General features: G+C 35.7%; 2 protein-coding genes across 3 annotated transcripts in view; both read left to right on the forward strand.

The window, feature by feature from the left end:
• Lsd-2 (Lipid storage droplet-2) overlaps positions 1–23073 on the forward strand; it is a 91848-nt gene that overhangs the window by 68428 nt on the left and 347 nt on the right. The window lies entirely within an intron of this gene.
• Positions 1–23073, forward strand: part of Cad87A (cadherin 87A) — a 135583-nt gene that overhangs the window by 44521 nt on the left and 67989 nt on the right. The window lies entirely within an intron of this gene.

The following is a 23073-nucleotide window of genomic DNA, read 5'->3' on the forward strand; positions in this document are numbered from 1 at the left end:
GGGAGTGAAGCTGACTGTGATTCGTCAATAAATCAATCTGACAGTAAATAGGCATCTCGCATTATAATATCACCATTTACTTCTTAAAAGTAAAATCTGCTTTTGAATGAATAGACATTTTTACATGGGAGCGCAAATTACTCGCCACGTTATGAACAAATTTGCGAAGTCCAAATTCGGCAAAAAAATTCGGTTCTATTTTCAGAGTCGAATATTTCGTTTAAGTATTTAGTTAAGACACTTTTATAAATGTTCATAATTTACTTCCCAGCAACCAACCAGCTTTGTGTTTCGCGTCCAGACGTTTCTCGATGTGATAGTAACAACTGATTCATATTATACGATGTGAATATGCTTAAAATAAAGTAAAATAATGCTTATATATGGAATGTAATACGACAATTGGGTTTATTCTCTTTTTCACATCTATTTTTACAAGTTTTCATAGTACAAGTCAACATTTTGCCGTGTTATTTCGTAAAATGAACCGATGATGCCTCGACCATAGTTCGCACAAGAATGATGACGTCACGTTTTCAAATTTCACTTGAGGCCATACGCGAGCACAGCCGGCTCCAATGGAACCGGTATGGGGAGTGGGGATAATACGCTTTTAATCACTTAGGGCCGGTCTACTAATATTCATATGTTTATGATTTTCAGCCTGAAAATTGAACACAACAAAATCAGGGCGGTGATAGGTACCTACTTTCAATCTCATGTACACATCGTCTCTCGCTCTTTCATAATTTTGTTGCCAATACCGTTGATTAGTACCTAGGTATTGTCGCCGTTCTCGCTCACCCGTATCCTTTGTTTCTCTCAACACCCGTACCTACCGTGTTTATTTATACTACATACCGACTTCGCAGTGCTCTGAACAATGGTCGCTAAATGATTCCATTACTCTACTGGAATTACTAGGTGTTTTCTCATGCAGATATTATTTTTTCTCACGCCGACAATCACTTTTGATGAAATAGATTTAAACCGCAAGAGAAGTGTTTATTTGGGATGACGCATGTTGGAAAATAAAGAATGACATCAGTCAGGCATTTAATTTTAATGAAAATACTTTTTTGCGTAAAACGAATATTTATCTTTCATACGAATTCGATATATTAAGGCATTGCTAATTGCAACCTTTCGTTTTTAATGTATTTATTAATTAACATAGCAATGAATTAATTCACATCTTATAAGTGGAAATGAACCCACTTCCCAAAATCTGATTGAGCTGAAACTAGACAAATACAATAGCAAATAAATAGTTGTCAATGACAATGCATACCATCAACTTTTGGTGTGACACCGCACAAGAGTCCCAACTGCTTACAACCGTCTGGACAGGGGGACTATGGCATCCCCAATTGTTGTATTTTGTGAGTAGGTTACGTTTACCCTTAACCTCCTTTCCTTAAATTAGGTGATGTTATCAAGCTACAATCATTACGCCGCACATATTTTTAGTTATGGTTAGTGTCATAATTAAGATATAGAATTTATTATCGTTACCATTATTTGTTCAATAATATTTCAATCAAGTCCATTGTTAATTTATTCACTGAATGATCTTCAAGTCTCAGATAATAATTTAATCCAACAATTCTTGTTATTTCTTATTCAACTGACCTTAGGACTGTCTGTTCGCACCAAAGATATTAGAAAACAAGTTCGCACAGTGGGTTCAGTAATTGCCACATGATACTGAGGTCACGGGATCGATACCTGTGAAGAAACAATTACTATTGTGCTGTTTTGAGTATTATTGTAAGAATACAATATACATGTAGATTGGAGATACGAGCGTCTGGCATATTTTGGCAACGGTGTGGCTTATTGCAACAACACAATGTGTCTGAAGTGTGTGTGATTCATTTATGTATGGTTTAAACATCTCATTTTTTCCGTTATCAGCCTCATAGAATGATACAGTGTTAGCATTGTGGTATAGCAAATTCAGCCACAACAAAAATGTTTTTATCCACGTTATCTAGAGCAAATACAGGCACAGCAAAAATGCTTTTATCGGCTTAACAACCTCCAATAATTATTATTAAGGCGATGCCATACGTAGTAATGCAAAATCATGTATTTTTGGTTTGAAAATTTGGTCGCCTAGAAATGTTTCAGATGCTTTAATTAAATACTGCGAGTAGAATACATCTTGAGTGTCAGCTACACTACTCGCTTCGACGCTTCGACGAAGTCCTCGACGAAGTTAGCCGAAGTTCGAAGTGCGTGCCCACACACTCGTGCAACTTCGCGAGTAACGCTTCGAGTCCTTTGACTCGGGCGCATTTACCGACAACAATCGGAAGTCGGGCGAAGCGAAGCGAAGTTGCCCGAAGCGAAGTGAAGTTCGTGCCCACACTATCGTATTCGGTCAACTTCGATCAACTTCGCGAGTAGTGTAGCTGGGCTTTTGGCCTTTAAAATAATCGAGCATTTTTAGATAAGTCTTTTTATAAGCCCAGAAAAAAAATAATGTATAAGGCCTATGAAAACTGCTTTAACGTTCAAAATCTCTTACTTACGAACCCATTTTCGTTTATGATTTTATTGTATAATGTGGCAAATTAAGTTATTTATAAAATGATCGGAAAAAATTAAATATTTATTCGTGAACATCCACAAAATAAAATAAAAGGCACTTTTTGGCCATGTTTTTTTCTTGCAAAAATCAAAACAGGCGGATGGTGTTAAGCGGGAATTTAAGCCTTATCGCAACTATGTAAGGGTTGTTATTGATAGCGGCTCAATTTAAAATATTACACGACGTAGTGCATCGCCTTAACACAATATTCTTACTAATCAAGTAATCGACATCCGATTTTACGACTTTTCTTTTTAAGCTGAAAGTAATCATAGATTTCCTATTTAATTATCTAATACCAAGTTGACGTGTCATAAAGACCTTATTCTACATCCGCGTTAAATAAACAACTTTACAAGTCACAGCGAGCGAACAAGAGCATTAAAGGGAATAGTGGTTCTCGCCCGCAGTAGTCAGTATCCTTATTATTTGCAATGGATATGTCCGCAATGCACAGTTAGTTGTGTGGTAAGTTTTTTCTTGTTGCTTGTTACTAAACTGTTATACCGGCATCGGCTAGTCGGGATGTGACGTCACCATTATGTTATTGCTCTCGTTTATTCCGGTTCTGTTAGAATTATTATGTGTTAATCATTGTATGAAAGATTTGTAGCAACTTCTGAAACAGAACATTTTGATATAGGCGCTGTTAGCTGCAGATTCACCAATCAAACTGAAAAAGCGGTAAGTTTAAATTTGGCTCAAAGTCAACAGCTGTGTGTTCATTTCGCTCCCTGATCTTAACATTCTTAATGTTAGGATTGTCAAAGTACATCTGGCTCTATGTAGCTGGGGGTATTCGAGTACATATTTGGTTCTTGCTAGATACATAAAAGAGACTGCTGATCTTCCATACTGTTAGAAATAAGCACTGAATCATCACACGGAGAAAAATTACTGATATAAAATATTGTTAATTTATTACAAATCTGATTTTCAATCAATTTCTGTTAAAAACGGGACTGCAGGCCTTCAACGAATGCATTGACTGGTTTCCTAGCAATCTGTCTGTAAAACACGAATATGTTAGTAATATCGGAACACGTGTTCACAAAAATTCTTATATTATAACATTTAGTGTTTACGTGTTTCCATATAAAATGATTGTACTAATATTTTATTAAGAAATGGATTCCAATCACGTTTTAAACAGGATTTCATCAAATCAGCCATATTAATTTATTTTTTACTTGAACAATTGGAAATCAATAAACGAACCAGTGACCCTAAAGTAAGGAAAATTATTTACTCCCCACTTCTAAGCATGTTCACAAAACAATATAACATATTTAAATAAGTTAATAGCAATCACATCATTTTAAACAATTAAGATTTTATTAATATGGGGAAAACAGACTTCAAAATACACCACAGAATAAGAAATCTATTGTCGCAATTATTTTCTCAGTATATCGGTTTAACCGGTAATAAATCATTTTAGACATCATAAAATTTTAATTGGGAGGGGGTAAAATAGAATCATATAAATAAGTCTTCTAAACGTGATATGACCACAGTTTAAAATGGCCTTAAAGCCGAAACAGCTGTAACAATAATAAAAACCAAAATACTTGCAGAACTTAATAATAATATTATTAAATTTAAAAAAATACCCGGTGTTCTACGAATTAAACACAAAAATAATTAATACATAATCATTTTTATCCTTGCAGTATACAACAGCAACATTCTTTAAGATTACTCATTTCTTAGCCTATATTACACCTTTCATTTTTTTGAATTCGATTATCCGTATACTTAGGTACTGAATATCTACATTCGAGACATTGCTTGGCCTTACTTGGCACTCTTTGTGATACCGCCCTACAAGATTGCTATTCACTGTAACGTAATCTTAACTGTTTACCCATCTACTCCATTCAATAACCCCAAAACGTTCTCATTTATAAGAAGTGCCGTAGTTCCACTGGCTCCGTTTAGTTGGGACTTTTGTGAGATAACATCAAAATGAATAATCAATGATTTCCGTTTTTAAAAGTCATTCAGTTTCAACATTGACACACAACAGATCTCGCGGCCATTTGTCATTCCAACGAAAAACAATATATTAGCGAAAGTTAATGAAAGAATTCAGACGTCACGGTCACAGATAAGTAGATTTTATTCATATCAATTCGTTAGCAAGAATGCTGATCTATAAAATAAATATTAATGGAAATGATACCTACTCGACTACAAAGTTCAAAGCGTCATGATCTTGTAGGCGGGATGGGAGTTTTAAAAAAATAATGTCATCAGTATTTCTTGAGTTGGACCGGTTCTAGAAAATGGATTTTGGCGCAGACGTTATAACAATGAGCTCTATACTCTGTTTAAGGAGCTAAACGTCACAAAGTTCATAAAACTGGGAAGACTTCGGTGGCTAGGTCATGTGGAGAGAATGACCGAGCATCAAGAACCAAAGTCCCTGCTGAGCTCAAGACCGATAGGGAGAAGGAGCCTGGGAAGGCCAAGGTTAAGATGGAGCGACAACGTCCTCAAAGATTTGTCTGCCTTGGAGCTTCGAAACTGGAGAGAGCTGGCGCGGGACCGAGATGAGTGGAGGAAGACTCTTGAGGAGGCCAAGCAAGACCCACCAGGGGTTGTAGAGCCAAAAGTGATGATGATGATGATTTCTTGAGTTGAATTGTTTTTTATTAATTTTTTTTTCTTTGAATTGACTCTGAGCAAATCACGAAGAAGAAAGAATGATGAAAATAGCATTGGTCAGTGTCAGTATTGATTCACTATTATTGACACTTAGGATGGGTTGTTTCAAAAATATTGAACAATTAATCAAACTTCAAAGTTGATTATCAAGTTCTGTGAAGGTTCTATTCGTGTTCTGTTGTTTAAAAAAACTGACATAATAACAGAACTTGAATAAAACCTTCACAGAATTTGAAAATCAACTTTGAAATTCGTTGAATTGTTAAAATTCTCTGAAACAATCCGTCCTTGTCATTATTAATATATTATTATCACGCAACTAAAACCGACTATTTTATCCAGAAAATAAAAAGTGATTCTTAATTTTTTTAAATCTCTCTTGTGTATTCAAAAATGATTTTAAAATACTGTGAATGGAATTTTTATATTAATTATTTAATTGATCTGTGCTAGAATGGATCACTGATATTTAAATCAAGTCAATTAACTATCTCGCAGCCAAGTGGTGGAGTAGGTAGTACCCAAAATTACTATCCTCCTTATTATTAGCTTAAATACTTGACATATAATTTTATAATTTTACCATTATAGCTACCATTAATTATTGACTGAATAATTGGGATTTTTATAATATGATTTAAGATTTTCACGGCCAAAAGCATTTTTGTTATTTGTTTTTGGGGTATTATGCCGTGTTGCGCTAACTCCTTCTTTAGCCAACGTTTCGGACATCATTGCAGTGTCCATCATCAGGGCAGATGTGTTATTTTAAAATAACACATCTGCCCTGATGATGGACACTGCAATGCTGTCCGAAACGTTGGCTAAATAAGGAGTTAGCGCAACACGGCATAATACCCCAAAAACAAATAACAAAAAAGGGATTTTTATAGTTTAAAAGCCCATAAGACAGATAAATGCATGGGGTCGTCGGAAGACCCACTTTGTTACAAACGTTTTGTTTAGCATCTTGGCCTGTCAATAGTTACACAGATTATATCTTTTCATACATATATCTGACTTACTACAACTTTTCTATTTATCGATTAACCGGATCCGGAAAACACAAACAAATTTACAGACAAACGAAATGAAAAGGAAGCAGCTACAATCAGAAGAAGACACCAGTGCGTTACAGATAGGCATTCTTGTGAAATTAAATTGAATTAAATTTACCAACAAAATGAATACGTGTTGTCTTTATTAAATTAAAGAAAAATGTAGAACCTGCAGACAAGCTGCCTTGTAGCAGCTTTGCATTAGAACCTGCAGACAAGCTGCCTTGTGGCAGCTATGTATACGTTAGAACCTGCAGACAAGCTGCCTTGTAGCAGCTTTGCATTAGAACCTGCAGACAAGCTGCCTTGTGGCAGCTATGTATACGTTAGAACCTGCAGACAAGCTGCCTTGTAGCAGCTTTGCATTAGAACCTGCAGACAAGTTGCCTTGTAGCAACTTTGCATTAGAACCTGCAGCTTTGCGTTCCTCCTTTTTTGTAAATGTTAAATAATAAAAATAATAAATAAGTAAAGTCAATTTGAAGCAGGACTTCGCTACTCTCAGTCAATGAAAAACACACTTTTTAATACACTACTTTATAGAATTGTGAAATATATAAACAGGCGACCGGGTTTCGCTTAGGCTTAGGCCTCTTTGGGCCTCAAGTGTTTACCTCCTTTTTTTTATTTTTATTTTTTTTTATTGAATAAATAGTTAATACATATCAACAAACAAGTTCTGCTTAGCCAATTGAATTGGCTTGTCAACATGTGCTTAAAGTTTAGTTTTTTCAACAATTTTTTCATACAATTTTTCATACATATTAAAGTAAATATTTTTTTTCCGATAGCCAATTTTTCACCATATATTTAACCTTATTCATAGATTTACATTGCTTTATAGTGTCAGGTAATAAATTAAATATCTTCGGTATGTTGTATTCAAACGTTCTCTGTCCGTATTTATCATTAAATTTCGGAACTATTAACCCGTCATTCGATAATGAAGACAAATATTTTTATTGGCAATTAGTAAATTTGTAACAAATAATTATAAGCAATAATTAGTCTCCCGAAATATCAATACAAATTGAAAATATCTCCCGAGTAAAAATATTTATATTTACTCCCTTTCCCGTTTCCCGTTCTTTTTTAATCCCGTTCCCGTATTCTCGCTGGCGGCATTTATTTTTACTCGGGAGATATTTTCAATTTGCATTGATATTTCGGGAGACTAATTATTGCTTATAATTATTATCCTTTGTGCTATGCATAAAACCTTGTCTTATAAACATTAGTCAAAACAAAAATAGTAAATTTGTGTTTGTATATTGTTAAAAATATAGTGTGTTAAGCTGGGTCCAGACATGTTCTTTTGTCCGTACCGTACCTCCGTTTCGTATCAGCGTCGCGATCAAGAACGCTAGTTTGGACGCCCGTTCGGTACGGTACGGTGGTACGGCGTCTCGATACGGATAGAGGTACGCTCCGATCCATCGCGAGTCGGTTTTTCGACCCGTTCAAAGGCGATACGGTACGGCTCTGCGCCAGTCTGGACGTGTTCGCGGCGTGCGACATCTTTCTCTGTTTTTGAACAATTCTAACTCCCACCAACGTCGCCTTTTTTGTTTTTTTTCGTTATATTATTGTGAATAACAATGAAAGACGCGCAAGCAATCGTCAAATTCTCAAACACTTCCGCAGTCGACGACATGGTGGGAGGAAATGAACACGCGATGATCGCAGCGACGTTACGGAGATACGGGCTCTTGATCGCGACGCGGATACGAAACGGAGGTACGGTACGGACAAAAGATGATGCGTCCAGAGTTTTTGGATCGCGACGCTGGTACGAAACGGAGGTACGGTACGGACAAAAGAACATGTCTGGACCCAGCTTAACTCTACTTTATTTGAGTTTAAAGCAAAATTACTTTCAGTCGCAACATTTTTTAAAAAACATTAACACTTTTAATCTGCTTGTAAGATACGAAGACTTTATTTAAACTTGAAGAACTATGACGTTTACGTGACTAACTGTAATGGAGTTCAAATCGTGTTAAATGAAGAATAATAAACAAGCAATAAAGACAGGGTCCTAGGGGCATGTAATTAATTAGCACGGTTATTAAAACAGCGACTTCAATCGATCTTCAACGATAATTATTATTTGTGCAATCGCATTAAATCCAGCGCAGTCTCAGATGTCGCGGTCTATATTATTAAATGCCAAGGTTCTGCCCGCATTTCTACTAATTCTAGCCAGTCAGTCGGTTCGTCTGTACCTAACTGTGCTCAAATCGGTTACAAAATTACAAAACAGAAAAATGAAAAACAGACAAGCAAACTCACCCAACCTAACACATTATTATTCTATCATGTTATGTTTTATCCGTTTACCAGTTAATTCTCCTTACAGCTTGACAATGATATGTTTGCAAGCGACTAGAAGATAAACTAAACCAGGCGCCTTTTTTTGTTGATTTTCGGCTGTCAATATATTTTCATTAAAGTTTTTTATGTGAAACCTCACAAAAGTCCCAACTTATCTAAAGCCAGTGAGACTACGGCATCCCTAAATGGGGTATGTTGTGAGGCTGGAGGTAGTGGTTTTATTGATAAGATACAAATTTGAAATAAAACCTAGCTCTCGACTCCTGGGCCCCAGAGAGGTCATTAGTCATATTTATTTGATCGGAAAAACTTAACACCTTAACCTATGAGGTGATTTTGCACAAAAACGGCGCTATACGAGTCATCCAATCAGATATTATTATTATGGCGGACCAGATTTTGCGAGGCAATGAGAACCCAGGCTGTCTCTCGGTGGGGTCCTGTATGAGATGGGCATTCCCTGCGTTGGCCGTTTGCCACTCATGTTTCCACCTTTCGGAGGAGCCTCTCCCCTTCCGCCCAGAACGGCTTTCGGGACTTCAAGCGACATGTCGGGTGGGAGACGACATCTTCGTGCAAAGGTATTGCGCTTTTTTGCTAAATCACCAAAAAATCTAGAGTACCTCTAGTGCAAGGCTGCCCAACCCCGTGGCCCACGAACGAAGTATAAGTGGCCCGCGTGAACCATTTTCAAAAAACCCGCCAATCCGCCAATTTGAAAAAGCGTCGCGGGCCTGCGGTAAAACAAACAATGCAGCTTGCGCGCGGTCACTAGTGTTGCTAACGAAGGCGATTTATCGCTATTTAGGCTACTCAGAACGAGAATCAGCGACGAAAAAAATCTAACCTGTTGAACTTACTGTTTAAACAAAAATACACCGGTTTTTGATATAATATTTTTTGCGTCCGAAATGGAATCTTGCCACCCCCCCCCCATGGAATTCGAAAAATTGTTGTGGGGAATCACATATGATGTTTATGGGTGCGCGGAATTTTTTCTCAGCGAAGTTCCGTAACAACCCCCCCCCCCATGGATTTCAAATATTTTTTGGGGAGCACTCATTTTTATTTTTTTTAATTTCGCCCAACTGTTAAAAAGGTTGGGCAGCCTTGCTCTAGTGTTTTATTTAGAATTGGCATACCTGCAAACTTATCATTGTCAAGCTGTACAGCGAATAGGCATTGCTTGTTCCACGGTTGGACGATGACGGTAATAATATCAGGTAATTGACGTTGATCAAGTGGGCGACGGTGCTAATTGATGGGTAGGTTAATACGTTGCTTATTCACTTACATTGATATTCCTTCTGAAATACATCAGTAGATGGAGTGTGATTTGAACACTGCGCAATGCATGGATCCCGATATTTTTATTTTACATACTATTAATAGAGTGGATAATTTGTACAGCGCCGTCTTTGTGAAAAAACGCCTCTACAAACTTTACTAAGCTTCACTGTATTAACTTACCTGAATTTATCAGTAACTAGGGTAACTGACGTGTACCCGGCTTTGCTAGGGGTTATCCTTAGTAGATAGACATATACCATCCCGGACTTTTCTGTAGGTCTTTTTACGATATACATTTACCTAGTAAATTATTTTGATTTATCTTATAAGGTTTAGCCAGCGTTAGCAATGCAAGCACCCGAAAATATTTCTTTTACGACTTGATTCCAAAACATCGACTTTTCTCCTATATATTGTATAATTTTCATTTTTATATACACAATCCTACCAGAAGTTCTCTAAATGATGGTGAAAACCCTTTCAAAATCCGTTTAGTAGTTTAGAAGAACTAAGCGCACAAACAGACAGTTTTATACTATTTAGAGATAAATAATTTACATGGACGTATATTTAGTTATTTGCAATGGCGTATACTGAAAAGTTTCAGTTTTTTAGTGTAGCAGTTGCGCACTATTGGATGAAATAATATATTCAATTTTATTGGATTAACTTTTCTTTTATATAAAAAAGGCACGACTGAGAAAAAGGTCTCAACTTGGAATCGAACCCAGGATAAAATAAAATTTATTCCAAGAAAATTGAATTATTCATTTAGACTTTTAAATAAAGTCAAGGGGTGTCCCACATAAATAAAAATCAGATATGATTATTCAACACACCATCTAGATTATAAAAAATTCTTTACAACTTCTTAATCATTCAACAAGATAGAAGCCAAATATATGGGAAAAAATAGTTCTGATAGTATTTTTAATTCTGAATTTGAAATAATAGATCGACAAAAATGACGTAAAATACTCGTAGTTAGGTCTCAATGGCCGATTGGTTAGAGGCGTTGTCCCGGCAAGACAGATATCCTCTGATTAGAGTAGGTATGCGTGTGTTTGCGAGCTGTTTGTCGTAGATATTTAATTTAATTTTAACGATTTGAGATGTAAATTTTTCCATGGAAATATGTATCTTTGAGACATGATACATACAATGGAAATAGAATTGGAGAGGTTTGCACACCGATTGTAATTTAAGAGAATTTTACAATTTAAGATGTATGCACACCGTTTGTAATATTTCAGAGAATTTTATGGACGACCTTGATTTTGAGAACGCATATTTTTTTATTAGGTACAAACCAATAAACATCGTAAAACCTTCATAATCAATCCCATCAAAAACGATTATGGATTAAATTGTTAGTACCAACTTGTTACGATTGAAAATAATAATATAAACCTACCAATTTAATTTTAGCCATTTGTACATCCAAGTTTACAAATGTCTTATTTATTATAACTTACATACATACATTTTTACATTTTATTTATTTATTACTATTTAATCATTGCGGACAATATTAACGACTCTCAAACGAAAGATGATAAAGAGAAAACTGAATGGGTTTCGGTCGCATCTAGGTATATCATTATATTGTCTTCAGTGATTAAATATTATAATTTGAGGTTTTACTCATTAAGTTATTCTAAATATAAAAATATAACTTTTTATTTTTATTAATATGGTTCCTGCAATCCTGCTTGAATCTATCAATTGGTGCAGACTTAATAGTTTCCCACAGCACATTAAAATATTGCAATCCTTTGTACAGTGAACTGATTTTTCTTCAATATCGCGTAAATTTCACATGTCAGCCCGTCACGAGATTACCTGTTTGTTTGTTTGCGCGTTTTGCGGTAGCCGTAGAAAGTTATAAATTAGGAATTAGCAGTGTTTTTTCGGGCATCATTTTTATAAACTGTTTAACCAATTTCTTTATGTGACACTCATAAGAGCGACCCTGACAGTAGAGTGTACAGGCAGGGGAGCTATGTCGCCACCCGGTTGGGCAGCATTGCTAGGTGGGTTAAGATAGGGGCTATTTATATTTTTACATGGATATAATACTACCATTTGAATTTAAAAATTGCTAAACTGAAATAAAACAATGTATGTACAAAGTTATTATTGTCAAACCACAAAGTGACTGCTTTCTTCCAAAATATTAAAAAAAGATTACTAGTTCATTTAAACCAAAAGGCGTCGAGTTTAGTTCGAAGTAAATACAAAAAATCATCAAAGTAGGGTGGGAGGGAATAAGTGACACATAACAATGGAACCAAAAATACAGAATGCAGGTATCAATACGGTAAACTGAGCGGAAAAAAAAGCATTGACTTCCTCTATTGTGAACTGGGCGCCCTAGCGCAGGTGGGTACAGGAATGTGATGGATTATAATTTTTTTTGTTGACTTGAATAAATACACATAATGTCGGTGGCTTAGAGCTAAAACATTGTACCTCCGTATTTTATTAAAACTACTGAACTGGAATATTTGGAAATTTAGATTTTGTGATATGAAAATGATTTTTAGGTCCGTATTATAGTGCCTGTTTCTGATAGACAATATTTTGGCGCAGATAAATATAAATTATATTGTTGGAGATGCACCGTCTGTGCTCCTAAAAATATTACACTATATTTTAATATGTTTACGTCTTTGGGACGGTAGATTCAGGCGGTGCAGTATTTCAACCCAAAGTTTGTATTTATATTTTATTATTTAATGCAGATATAGACATATAGATATGTGTGGTGTGTAGGGCCAACATAGTTAAGGCAGGTAAATAAATTATTTTATTTTGAAGTACAAAAAAATACCAATAGCATAAAACAAAAGCTACATTTAGTATAAAGTTCATACTTACCTCATTTTCGATTAAATTGAAGATACAATAGTTTAGCTCTCCCGTAAACTGTCACGCTGTCAGCTCCCGAATATGTTAAGTGTCACACATTCAGCTCCCGGTATGTTAAGTGTCACGCTGTCAACTCCCCGACATTTAAAGCAAAGTGAATTGAAGACAATAGTTTAGCTCTCCCGTAAACTGTCACGCTGTCAGCTCCCGAATATGTTAAGTGTCACACATTCAGCTCCCGGTATGTTAAGTGTCACGCTGTCAACTCCCCGACATTTAAAGCAAAGTGAATTGAAGACAATAGTTTAGCTCTCCCGTAAACTGTCACGCTGTCAGCTCCCCGGCATTTAAAGCAGAGTGAATTGAAGACACAATAGTTTAGCTCTCCCGTAAACTGTCACGCTGTCAGCTTCCCGGTATGTTAAATGTCACACAGTCAGCTCCCCGGTATGTTAAGTGTCACGCTGTCAGTTACCCGGTATGTTAAGTGTCACGCTGTCAGCTACCCGGTATTTAAACTGTCACGCTGTCAGCTCCCCGGCATGTAAAGCAGAGTGAATTGAAGACACAATAGTTTAGCTCTCCCGTAAACTGTCACGCTGTCAGCTTCCCGGTATGTTAAATGTCACACAGTCAGCTCCCCGGTATGTTAAGTGTCACGCTGTCAGTTACCCGGTATGTTAAGTGTCATGCTGTCAACTCCCCGGTATTTAAACTGTCACGCTGTCAGCTCCCCGGTATGTAAAGCAGAGTGATGTTTTTATTTCTCTACTGCGGGTAGTTCACTATCCGGTTTCGCTCGGGTTTCAATCGTTTTCGTAATCTATTTTCTTATTGGACATTTTGGAACATGCAAATTGGCGTTGTCCAATTCACACAGGAAAAGCTTTGCAAAGTCATGACTCGAGAGTCCACCGTTCACAATTTCTTCGTGCGACATAAAACCGGGTATATGCTTTTATTTTGTTTATTTAAGACTAGCTGTGCCCCGCCACTGATGTGGCTCAGTCTATCTGTGCAGATAGAAAAAAATAGCGCGTGTTGCTTTTACGTCAAACAAATGGCGCTGTTTTTCACAAAAAAACTTTTTTTTCTTTTACCTATAGGTATATAGGGTATAGATGTCCGGGGATAAAGTGCACTAACTTCGGGAGGTGTTCTACGTGTGGTAGAAGAGAAAAAGCTAAATGATTTTTTTCGAAATTCCATTTCTTTTTCCCTTGCAAAAAAATATGTTTTGTTCCTTGAAAACAATTCAAATTTTGTACCTGAAAACTACCTTAAAACGTTGAAACTTCCAAAAGAGTTATTTGTATTTTTTACTTGTACACTATCATATAAAATCACGTCACGAAGTTGGTGCATTTTACCCACGTACACCCTGTATAGATACATAATATCTTTTGGTTTATGTTCTATTGCGATTGTTTCTACTCTACATATAAACCTGTGAAAGTTACCCACACCAATTTATCCTCAATTTCTTTTTATTAAATTTAACATTCATACGCTCCTTTATATCAAAGTTCACCACCAATAGAAGACATGATGATACCTATTCCGTTGTCCATTTCCGTGCCAATCGTATTCATAATAATATTACGAATAAATAATAGTACATTGTGAAGCAATCTCGAAATTGCCCCTGGCTTTGAAGTCTGATCACCTCAATTGCGTAATTCCTCTTAGAAATAATATTAAATAATGGCAGCAGTTTGCTCGGAGCTGACCTGGGATTGATTTTAGCTCATAGGAATCTGTATAGACAATTTACTAAGGAGATATGTCGTAAGTAATGTCATCGTTTTATATTATACAGCAGCAGATGTCGTTCTAATACCGTTAATTTTCATGTTATACGGAAACCACTTTGACTGCATGATTTAACGTAACCGTGGGAACGGACATGTCTTCCGATAATCCAAAACGATTAGTTTTTCTTTGTATTGATTAGTTTTTAAAAATAGTTTTGACTATTTGAAGGTTTGATTTTCCGATTGAAGACTTCCATGGTTGAGTGTTTACGATCCTTGGCTACGAATCCGGAGGTCGTGGGTTTAAATCCTGAGGTGTGCAAGTAAATCATATTTGATTATTTTATTTTTTGGAATAACTTATTGAGTAAAACCTCAATTTATAATATTTGATTATTGAAGACAATATTAGCGATTCCTAAACGAAGATTTGAAACATAAAATTCAGAAAAAGATACGGTTACACCTAGGACTCGGACCCAGGACTATAAAGATAGCTGCCAATAAAAATGAAGAAAATGTTGGTAGTTCTTATTCGAAGTATGACACAGTTAAATATGACCGGAGGAGATAGGGTCCCATTAGCTCAGTTGGTAGAGCGGTGTCCCGGCAAGGCAAGTGTCCTGGGTTCAAGTCCGAGATGTGACCGTATCTTTTTCTGTTTCAAATTTTCGCTAATATCGTTTTAAATAGTTACGTATTTGATTGATTTGGGTTATTTTATAACTTATTTATTTAAAAAAATGGAAAGGATATTTGCGGCACGTTCCAGTGAGGTAGATACTTTCAGTATCGCCCTGTTGAAATACCGCTTAGGCGTGTTTTGTGACCCGATCTGAAAAGCTAGGTACTTCCCCACCTTCCTGTTTCTCATCTCCTTCCCTTCCGCACCATCTTTAGCCTCACAACATACCTACCCCGATTGGGGATGCCATAGCCTCGCTTGCTTCAGACACGTGGGAGGAGTTGGAAATCTTATGCGGTAATCACACAAAAATATAAAATTTTGTACTGTGTTATAATAATATCTAGTAATTTAGTCAAAAAATCACTTTAACTGCGCTTTTCCCGGAGCTGGAGGGGTGCCATGTGATCACTAAACATGGCTGTATAATTTAATTGCTTTCATTATTAATGTTAGTCTCTCACAAGGGTGATATTGAGACCAATATTATTAAAATATTTTAATACCTTTGCCGGGTTATTGAAACTGCGTCCTTCAGGCAGAGAGTCAATGAGTTTACCTCTCTCCTACAGGGGTCACCGATGAAATAAGCCACTAGACAAGAGGTTAAGGTCAATTATGTATTCAGTAATTTATAACGCCAAAGAAAAATTAAAAGGAAAAACAAGATTGTATATTAGGGTGTATCGATTTTTAACTTTTTTTTTGTTTTCAAATTCCAAGTTTAGAAAAAGTTGCTACTAGGTACCACAACTTACCACAAAAATTTTTGGATTTTTAAAAAAATGTTTAGGTCTCCCGCACAAGGCTTAAAGTTTTAATTTTTTTCAAAAAATATTTAAAAAAATTTAAATTAAAAAAAATAAAATCGTAATTTTTGTGTTCTGAACTCATTTTATGCATTCTGTAAGAAAATTAAAATTAATTCCGGTGGTTTAAACTTAAAAAAAAAACATGGTTCATATATATACACAAAATTACAAAATTTCATCAAAATTAACAAACTTTAGGGCTTGTGCGGGAGACATAAAATCCATTTTTTATAAAAAAAAACGTTTCTTACTTATTTTTATGCTCTAATATTACTGTTTTTTAACTTGGAATAAACACAAAAGTAACGATTTTATTTTTAAAAAATTGGATATTTTTTGAAAAAAATTAAAACTTTAGGCCTTGTGCGGTAGACCTAAACATTTTTTTAAAAATCCAAAACTTTTTGTGGTAAGTTGTGGTACCTAGTAGCAACTTTTTCTCAACTTGGAATTTGAAAACAAAAAAAAAGTTAAAAATCGATACACCCTATAATGTATATTATGGAGATTATGCTATTGAATAATAATTTATGCAAACATAATGTGAAATTTCGATCTGAATTTCTATCTGCAGCCATCTAGTGTTAACCATTTGTCTTCTGGTAACAGTTTCCCATCGTTTTGCTGTATCCGCATTTCTACATTTGCAGCTCCCAGCAGTGCATTACGTGTCGGATCAATAGCTGGCATTGATGTCTCTGATACCGTTAACTGAACCGCGACTGTAAGGTGCCAGTTAACTGTGCATATCCAATTAAACTTAGCAATATCCAACAATAAGCTCCTCACAAACAAAATGGTTCAATGCTGTGATAAAGTGGTTAAAACGCCACAAAACTGACTCTAACTATTGCGTTCCTTCCTTATTCTGTGACTGTATTACCGGCTCCTCTATAATCAATAATACATACAGCGTTTATTTTATTTTCTGTTAATTCCACTTTGTTTTCGTGAATGAATAAATGCAAATCTTCCAGACATCCAATCTAGACTCGTTGTCGATGACAATGCATTCTATTAGCTTGGTGGCAATGGCGTAACACACACGCGGACAAGTGTCTCTGAAATCGGATTACAATATAGCATTATATTCGAAGTAAATGTCGGTCCTATCCGATCGGCATTTAGCGAGGTTGTTAATGCGGTTGACTCCAGACCCTGGGAACGAAGGTACAATCCTCAGTCAAACCAATTAAAATATTTTTTTAATATATTCAACTTTATATATTATACCTATTACATTGGTGAATGCACTGTGTTTGTCTCACCAGGAAATTTCGTGTAAATAACAAGATATATTATTTCATTAAAAATAGAAGACAATGAGCATCGTATCATTGAAAATACATACGTATAAACAGGTTTTAATAAGATCGTTGATGTTTGGCTGATGATCCAAGACTAATTCGTGTTCCATCTAATGGCCAGTGGAAGTGCATTCTATAGATTTATTGCAAATTAATTCAATTTTCTTATGCCAAAAGTTGTTTTAACGAAAAGGATAAGTAAGATATTATGCCATTTGGTTTTAGCATCACCAGCAGTTTTGACATTGTCCAAACTATAGAATTAATAAACCAATAGGAATGGGTTGTGAGAGTGTGTGTGTGCCGAGTATTTTCAATTATCCTTAGGTACTTGTGATGAAATTGATTAAAAATATTAAAAAAACTAAATTGTTCCTTGAACAGATCTTATTGGTCCGTCCAAAGCCCAGGAGTAGAAATGTCTTATATATGGCCTATTTCTATACGGAGACATCTAAAAAAATCACAGAATCCCTAAAAATGGCATTTGAATTGTTTTAACTAAAAATTGTTATAATATAAATACTAAAAGGAGGAAATCCATAATTGGTTTTATTTTACTATATAATACTATTAACTTAACTATTATGTAATACCATTTTACAAATATACTTAAAAACGAAATAAAATGTAATTTTGTAATGTTTTTAAAGGAATAAACAAATTGAATTGAATTGAATTGAATTGAAAAAAAAAATACTTATTTACAAACTGATTAAATGTAAACTGTCGATTTCCCGAAAATTAAAAAAATATATACCTACTGAAGTTTTGAAAAAAAAAAGTAATTAAAATGGCTCAAATGAATAAACTAACTTAATTTTACTAAGGGCCCGTTCCCACTTCCGTTTTCAAATCGGAGGCGTGTCCCGTTTTAAAAACGGATGGCCAATGGCCCTGTTCACACTACCATTTTAAAAACGGACCATACTCTACGAAAAAAAATAATTGTCGATTCAACAAAAACATGTTATTTGCTCATTCTTCAGTAATGGTGCGCAATGGACGACAATGAAGCTCTTGTTGTCATGTGGTACTTATTAAAAAGAAGGAAAAAAGTGAAAAGAAAATTTTGGGTACACCCAATCATAGCCGAATGATTTTCTGTAGGAATTTTCCAAGTGTTAATTGGTGAGTTGAGAAGTGATGAACTAAAGTTCTTTAATTATTTTAGAATAATAATGATTGGATTATTTATATAGCGCCGTTTTCACCATGAAAAATCACCTCAAGGGCGCTTAATGGCTTAAGAGAATGTCTATCACTTCCTTTAACCATCTACTGGAATGAGTTTCAGAGAACTTAACATATCAAAATACAAAATTGAGAAAGTGCATTTGTCCTGAAGAAAGGCTATCGATATTTTAAAGTAAGAAAACAATAACAACTCAAATATTTTTTATTATGTGTTTATTAAAATAATAAGCTCTTCCGTGCATCTCATTTAAGCATTAAAATTTAAAAAAAGTAAACTTAAAAAAATAAAAATAAAAATTTTGATGTACAAAAGTTGTGTACACCAAGTGTTTTGTTTTTATTTGGTTAAAGATAAAATATTACCATACTCTTTCTTCGACCAGTGGTATTAAATTTTCGGGATTTATTTCCTTATCCATTATTGTAGTTTTGATTTATTTACTTAACAAAATAACCAAATACAAGCCCGCAGCGTGCCTGCTTACTTGCGACAGGGAGCGGGCGGGGAGGGGTCGGGGTTTGGCGGGGACTCTGCCGGAACGACTGGACGACAAGTGTGAACAGCTCCATACAACACTATGAGCGAGCGTGTTCCGACACGATTTGAAAACGGACGCGCTGCGTAGGCGAGCCATCCGACAAAAAATGTCGGATCCGTTTTCAAATCGTGTCGGACAAGTGTGAACAGCTCCATACATCCACTACAGCCACTAGGGCATCCGTTTTTAAAACGGGACCCGCCTCCGATTTGAAAACGGAAGTGGGAACGGGCCCTAAGGAAAATGCCTCCGAAATTTCATAATTAAATTTTACCAAGGATAATATGCCTTCAAAATTTCATAATTAAATTAATCATATATTCGTGGCGTACTAGTGATTTTCTTCCGTTTGATATTTTATTAAAAATCCAAAATTAACACTTTTTGCCTGCTAACGTAGACGATTTTTGCGTTTTTTCTCTTTTGAAACAGGAGTAGGGCACAATTTATAACCAAATTGTAGCACTAAGTTAAAATTCAAGTTCTGTTATTATCTCATCATGTGCCGGTTGTTTGACAGTACTTGGTTAATAACAGAACTCAAATAGGACTTTCACAGAAATTTATGAATTGTTAAAATTCTGTGAAACAGCCCGTCCTAACTCAAAATCGGCATTTTTTTTACTTGTCTCCTCATAGAAGTAGGCCATCGTTATGTGAATTGACGACAACCGTTTTATTTAATATCTGTAGGAATTATCTGTTTAATGAAATTGAAAATTATGATATTTAATACAGAACATCAAAATTATAATGTTTAGATTTGGCCAATGTCCGAAGATGTATGGATAGTAATAATCACCACAATTCTGCACCAATGAAAATTGACTTCACTCCTCTACAAAGGAACCGAATGACAAGCATAAAAAGATAGAATAATAATATTTCTGTTGGCGTACCAAGACATGCCACGCTTTACGGGATAATGACAAATGCAGAAGTAACGACATAATGATTTAATGTTCGTTTAGTTAGTGTTGATGAATGGGTGGAAAATCAACGTGTTAATGACATGGTGATGATTTATGTGAAAAATTAATCGCATATTCACTTTAAACATTTTAATTTTTCGTCAATTTATCGTAATTTTCATCGTGAGCTAAGAAGCTTTGAAATGTCAATTTAAAGCCTTAGACACATTACGTTATATTACGCGCGCATAATTTGAGCGTGGCATATACATATTATATGTTAGGGTTAAATTCTACGCTATAATCTTCGTCATGAGAGGGGGTAAGATCAATTGGGGAACTGCCGCCGAATATCATTTCTTTGTATGGGATATGTCACTTTGACACATGACTCCTTAAATTGTCTCTCTCTCTCCTGCCGTAGACATGAGAGGGGTTCGCATAATTTTCAAATATCACCAGATCACGGCGCGTATCTTCGCCACGTCCACACTTATTACACATCTTTTTAGGTATGACAGGTCTTTATGGGATTGTACGGCGAGCAATATGGAGTTATATAAAACGCATTGAAATTATAGCGTAATCTGTCATCCCCTTAATTGTAAAATAAATTAAGACGAACGCCATGTTTTTAGTTTTTTGTGTTTAATTTTTTTTTTATACGAAAAACGTTAATAAGAAATACAATACTCCGAATATAATAATTAAACGTGTTCATACCAAAAATAATACTTATTTGTGGTAGGTACACTTTTGTAATAGTTTTTCCTTTCACCTCATTGTGTAAAATAAATATTTTATTGATTAAATATGTCTGAAATGGGTCTTACTATTTATTTTTATAATTTGTAACTTTGCTGTGGACCACTTTTTAGTTGACTAGGGCTTGTCTTAAGTAGTCGCCTGTAATATCAATACAAATTGAAAATATCTCCCGAGTAAAAATAAATGCCGCCGACGGGAATTGAACCCGCGCCTCCTGATGTCCGGTTAGACCAGTGATACTCAACCTTTTTCTTCTGCGGGCCACATTCATATGTTTGTAAAGCTACGCGGGCCGCAACACTATACTGGTCAGTGTTGCCAACGGTGTGAGCTTGATCCCCCTTTTTATTATTCGAAATCCATGGGGGGGGGGGGGTTGTTAGAGAATTTCTGTAAAACATAATAATTCCCCACACAAAAATTCAAAATGAAAATTTCCGGCCGCGAAAAATATTATATCATATTATATTATAGTCTTCGTTGGTAGTAACACTGGTAACCATTTAACTTTAGAACTGTCAAAATTTTATGTGTTGCCACGGGCAAAATTATTTGCGCGCATATTTGTCTGTCAAATTTTTGTTTTTTAGCGTGTGCAGTTATGGTGTGCAGTAGCAACACTCTTATAGAATATTATATTATATAGATAGTATATTATACTTATACTATCCTCTTCGAGTTTCAACGTCTGTACGTCAAAGTCGCAATTAATCTCAAATTAACGTGATATAGAATGCCAGATTTTGTAAATCATGTTCCTGATATTAAATGTATGGAGGGCCGCACAAAATAGCTCGGCGGGCCGCATGCGGCCCGCGGGCCGCAGGTTGAGTATGACTGGGTTAGACGCTCTGAACCACTGAGCCACGTCGGCTTATTTTCAACCCGCCAAATAATTCAAAATGTACTAGTACTTTAATCAACAATTACTGCTTGGTTCCATAACCAACCTAACAATTTCAAGCAGATCCTACTTACAGTTGTTATAGTGCCCCGGGCATGGTCATGTCCGAAACTAGTTGACTTTCAAATATAATGAGGCATTTTTTAGTTTTAAAAATGCCAAGTTAAATACCTATCTTTCCCGTTTCGCTCAACGTAACTCCAAAGTCAGATAGGTAATACATGTGTCCATTTTAGCAATCAGTTTATCGAGCAACATTTTCACATAACAGTTACACTATTCTCGTTTCTTAATCGGTTCCACCTCTCCTTCCCGTCCTTAATCGTCTCACCAATCATCTACTAATATACTTCCTCCTTCTTACATCACCCGTAACATCTTAATTACTCTTTCTATAAAAGGTCATTCGTTTATGTGAGATAGAACTTTATATGTAATCTGATTCAGATATTGATTGAATAAATATCTGCAACGTCCAGATAATTAGGCAATTTAATCAATGAATTTGAGATGTGGGTTTGAGTACTATTTATTGGATAACCAACACCTCTGCTATAAGTCACCCAAAGTGGTTCGCTACGTTTGGTGACTTGGCAGGGGTGCCCGGGTTCAGCTGAGGTGTGTTCAGGATGCACCAGCCCACCAACTCTCGGGGGACTCTCGACCTATCGCCTTACGCCGCAGTGAGAGGGATATATTCGTGTCCGTCACTCCTGGATACACTGATCCCTAGATTGCTATCCAATCCTCATACCCTTTACCTTCACAGAACTTCCTTTCCTTAAAAAATACCTTCCATACAGCATCCCAAAATATGACATAGGCCCTGAGGGAAATTATTTTATTGCTGAGTGGGGTTAATGAAAAAAAGAAAATCGATTTTTTCGATAGTTTTTCTTTATTGGTTTCCATTGCTTCCCTGTTTTGAGGTTTAGAGCAGGGTTTTCCAATAAGAGGTGTTATTTTGATATTCAATCGTAAAAGATCAATGGTTTCGTTGCTTGTGTTGCACGTAGCGCCGTCTTGTTGAATGTAAACGTTGTACAGATCAATACCATCCAATTCCAGCCATAAAAAATCATTAATCATCTCTCGATAGCGCAATCCATTCACCGTAACTGTTGCTTCAGCCTCATTTTCGAAAAAGTAAGGTCCAATGACTCCGCCGGACCATAAACCGCACCAAACAGTCACACGTTGAGGATAGAGAGGCTTTTCAACAATAACTCTTGGGTTTTCCGAGCCCCAGATGCGACAATTTTGCTTGTTGACGAAGCCACCGAGGTGGAAATGGGCCTCATCACTCAAGATGATTTGCATTTGATTCACAAGCATGTATCGTTCCATTTTTATTAATTGCGTAGTTTCTACTTGTCA

The sequence above is a fragment of the Hesperophylax consimilis genome, chromosome 14 (assembly GCF_061612785.1).
Source record: "Hesperophylax consimilis isolate HC1 chromosome 14, BYU_Hcon_1.0, whole genome shotgun sequence".
NCBI lineage: Eukaryota > Metazoa > Arthropoda > Insecta > Trichoptera > Limnephilidae > Hesperophylax > Hesperophylax consimilis.